Source organism: Balaenoptera physalus (genome assembly GCF_965194825.1).
Source record: "Balaenoptera physalus genome assembly, chromosome: 14".
Lineage (NCBI taxonomy): Eukaryota > Metazoa > Chordata > Mammalia > Artiodactyla > Balaenopteridae > Balaenoptera > Balaenoptera physalus.
The window spans coordinates 36006018-36010770 of record NC_138893.1 but is presented as its reverse complement, the minus strand read 5'-3'; positions in this window follow the sequence as shown (position 1 = coordinate 36010770).

Sequence of the window (4753 nt, the reverse complement as noted above, 5' to 3'; positions counted from 1 at the left end):
GGAGGCAGCAAGGCTGTAGTGGTGGTATATTTCAGTGACCCACACGGTTGTCCTTTATTTTCCCCAAGTTTCCACTACTGAGTTTTAAGGGAGCAGGAAGCAGATGCCTGCTGCCTCCAGGGATAGCCCGACACAGGCCGAGGGCTTCTGACCCCTGTTGCCAGGCCTTCCTTGAGAGCTGAGCCTGAAGGCGTGAAGAGTGGAGGTTTGGTGCATCCTTTGGCAGACAAATCAACCCACCTCCTGGCTTTCAGTTCACACACTGAAGATGGAAGACCAATCTCTGACCCAAGGCAGTTCAACCCTGGATTCCTACACGATGTTCCCTACCCCCCACTCCCCACCCCCAGTTTGGCCTCTGTGAAAACCAGAAGCCTCTCCAGAATCTCTCTAGCCTCCACGCAGGTCTGCAGTCCTCCCAGATGGAGTGGGGATGCACCTCGGGCCCGGGTGGGTACGCCCATGGGGAGAGTGAGGTGCCCTGACTGCGCAGCTGCCCTCCTGCTGTGAGGACAAGGTCCCTGCTGGGGACCCTTCCTCCAGCTCATTTAGGGGCCGCTTCTCAGACTGGAGAAGAGGTGAGGTGCCCAGTTAACTGGAAACTGGCTCTGAGCCAGAGTTGGGCTCTGTGGCTTGTGACTTTGGATGGGGAGAAAGAACTTGGAGGATGTCATTGCGATTAAGTGGGTTTACTTGCCCAGTTCCTTCACAGCGTGGCTTTAGGGCACTTGGTCACATCATGTGCTTTCATTCTTCAGGTGCTCACTTAACCCTTTCACCCTCGATCAAGTCACCATTGTCACTTGCCTGATTATAACCACAAGAACCTCCGCGCTGATCACCTGGTTGGAGTGACAGCTCCACTCCAGCCCCTTGGAATGAATAATAGTAATCATTTTTTCCCTTCCTTCCCTAGCTGGGATTTTTATCTTCTTAAACACAATCCATCTCCTTCATTTCTAGTTTTCCCTTCCCCAGACACTGAAGTTTTATTCTAAAAATTCCTCTTGATCTCTAGAGAATTATAATAGAACAAAACCTGCTGTAATGTTACTAAATGGGGATAAAAATTTTACACGCATGAAATAGGGTGGCATCACTGATACGTTTATAAAACAACTGGGATGAGCTTGTGCAGCTGGGCAGCTCCAGGTTCTAGGGGCCAGTTGTCAATTACATCATGTCCAAATTTACATCATCACAGGATCGGTATTAATGCAAAGGTCTTACTGAAGCAGCACCAACACCTACATTTTGGGCTTTAGCCCCAGAAGGTCCTAGATTTAAATCCTAACTCTGCCACATGCTAATTTTATGACATAGGCCAATGTATAAACCTCAGTTCTAGTGTATCCATCTATAAAATGGTAGAGAAAATACTTCACAGAGTTGTTATGAGGTTGAAATACTGTATCAGCTAGCTACTGCTGTGTAACAACCACCACATCTCAGTGACATCCAACAATAAACTATTTATTTCTAATGTTTCTAAGCATTGGCTGGGACCAGCTGTTGTAGCTGGGCTAGGCTGGGCAGCTCTGGTTCAAGCTGCATGTCTGGATGACTCCAGTCTCCTCCATGGGCCTCACTGTGGGCCCAGGCTGAAGTGGCAATAGCTGCCTGGGGAATCTCTTCTCACAGCAATGGCAGAGACACAAGAAAAAGACTGCTCAAGCATATTTCAAGTCCTTGCTTGCATCTTATCTATTAACATCCCATTGTCTAAAATAAATCATGTGACTGAGCCCAGAGACAGGGATCAGGAAACACAATCTGCCCACAATTGGCCCATGGCAAGGGCATGGGTGCAGCGAGGAGTGAAGAATCAGGGTTGGTAATTCAGGCAACCACAGATGACAATGCTCATTCAAAGCCGCTATTCAGCTCCTGACACGTGGTAGGTGCTTAGTAAAAGGTAACCATGATCATTGCATGACCCCTTAGAGTTTAGGTAAAGCAAAGTGTCTCAGTCTCATCCTTGGTAAGTAGCAAAGTCAGGAATGCGCCTCAAAGCATCTTGCTACTGTTCAACATTTTTTTAAAGTGTCCCATCACCAGCCTCCCATGTCTGACTTATCCTAACCCCATACACTGAGGGAGGTAGGTAGGATAGATGGTGGGAATGTAGAAGTGAGAACCTTGGGCCTCAGCAGCCTAAGATATATCCAAGATGTGTAGACTAAATATAAGGGGAGATTGTTCAGCCCCTCCATTCCCATTGGCTTAGTGATGGGGAAACCGGTGGGAAGAGCAAGGCTGTGGGTTAGAATCCTGGTCCTGCCGCTCACTGGCTGAGTCACTGTGGGCTCCTGCAGACGGAAGTCCTCCCTGAGTGGTCTGTCTATACTAGGTCCCCATGTCGTTCACTCTCACGGCACCCTTGGCCTTTTTTTTTTAAACTGAATTTTATGGTGATGTATAATATAATTGTATATTTATCTGTAGGCTCATTTCTTTAATGTGGGCCTTGCTCACCAGACTGCAAGCTCCGTGAAGGCAGGACCCATGTCTATTGGGTCAGTTCTTACCTAGTGCTTGGCACAGTACTTGGTATGTTCATCTGTGGGATGAATGAATAAATCCAAACTCTCTGAGCTTTACTCTCCTCATGTGAAATATGAGATAATAATATGTTCTTTTTTTTAAAATCTCATTAATAGCTTTTTTAAATATGATTTTTAAAAATTTATTTATTTATTTATTTATTTTTGGTTGCATTGGGTCTTTGTTGCTGTGCGCAGGCTTTCTCTAGTTGCGGTGAGCGGGGGCTACTCTTCGTTGCGGTGTGCGGGCTTCTCACTGTGGTGGCTTCTCTTATTGCGGAGCACGGGCTCTAGGTGCGCGGGCTTCAGTAGTCGTGGCTTGTGGGCTCTAGAGTGCAGGCTCAGTAGTTGTGGCACACGGGCTTAGTTGCTCCGTGGCATGTGGGATCTTCCTGGACCAGGGCTCGAACCCGTGTCCCCTGCATTGGCAGGTGGATTCTTAACCACTGCGCCACCAGGGAAGCCCAATAATGTGTTCTTTAAAGAGATTTTTTTTTTGAGAAATGTAAAGAAAACTATTTGGGGCATGCCTTCCATGGGGCCTGGCATGGTATGGGTGCATGGTACATGGTAATATATGCCCAGCACTCCACCCTTAATTCTTACCATTGAGTGGTTAAGTGTGCAGAGTTGAGATGTTTAAGGCAGACCTGTACTTCTAGCTTCTGTTTCCAGCTCATTCCCCATCTCCACAGTGACACTGGGGGTCTTAATCCTAGATTCCTGGGCTGCCTGCCTGAACTGTTCCTGTCTAGCCAATAGGGGAAGCCCTCATCATTCGTCCCCCTCTATCTCCACCCCTTTCCTCATGCCTCCTAGGTCCTTCTGACTCAGGGTTGTTATTTGCTGAGGACACACTGGTAAGTTCTCATGGTGATTAAAATATTGAAATCCTCTCATACCAGATGGTAAAATGTATGAGTTCATGAGACTCTAAACCATCAAATGACATTGGCCCAGGCAGCCCAGAGGTTACCAGGTGGCCAAATGCTGGAGAGGATGCTGGCAGCCCTTGCTGGCACCAAATGGATGGGGGCAGCGAGGGTGAGTGCCATGCCTGCCCACCGCTCCAGAGCAGCCAGCGTTGGTGGGCACAACAGAGCCAGTGGCAAGGCAGGCAGCCACAGTCGCAGAGGCTCTTTGCCTCCAGGCCACGGGGTAGGTGTGTGTTCTTAGCCATGACGTGTGGGCACAAGGCCATGCTTCACTAGCTGTAACAGAACACCAGGTGCCAGGGACCCAGTGACCATCAATCTGATGGGGACAACCTTGGAAGGATTTGATGCAGTCCTAATAGTGAACCGTGGCTCAGACAGGGACCTCCCAGCTAGTGGCAGCCAGAACAAATTAAAAAATCACTCCACAAGTGAGTTGATAATTATTAGAGGGATTGAATAAATGATTTGCGTTACAACGTTTATTCCTAAAATGAAATGTCAGCATAAATAATTTTGTTAAGTTAGAGATAGAAGGTAACAGTCTGTTTTGGATTTACATATGGCCCAGGCTGTGCATATTTTGCACATCCCCTTACCCCGGGTCCCTCCCAGGGATCCTGCTCAGGGTCCCTCTTCACTTCTGCAGTCACTCGGTCCCACTTGGCTTTGCACCTGCTCTGACCTCAGGCTGGGGAACCTGCAACACAATCAAGCCTTTCCCGGGTCAAAGGCGACTTCTCATGCATAGCACTTATGTGTTTTTATGCTAAGTACCCTTTCTTTTTCTACTTTGAGCCCTGTGATGGTTAATTTTATGGGTCAACTTGACTGGGCCACAGGATGCCCAGATAGTTGGTCAAACATTATTTCAGGTGCATCTCTGAGGGTGGTTTTGGATGAGATTAACATTTGAGTCCGTAGATGGTATAAAGCAGATTGCCCTCCTACTGTGGGTGGGCCTCATCTAAATAGTCAAAGGCCTGAATAGAACAAAAAGGTTGACTCTTCTGCAAGTAAGAGAGAATTCCTCCTGCCTGACTGTTGAGCTGGGACATCAGTCTTTTCCTGCTTTTAGACGTGAACTGAAGCATGAACTCTTCTTGGGTGTTTAGTCTGCTGGCTTTCATACTGGAATGTACACCATCAACTCTCTTGGTTCTCAGACCCCTTCAGACTATACATGCATATCTCTTGCTGGTTCTGTTTTTCTGAAGGACCCTGACTGATCCAAGCCCCAATTCCTCAGACTCTCTTTTATTCTCCTAGTTTTGG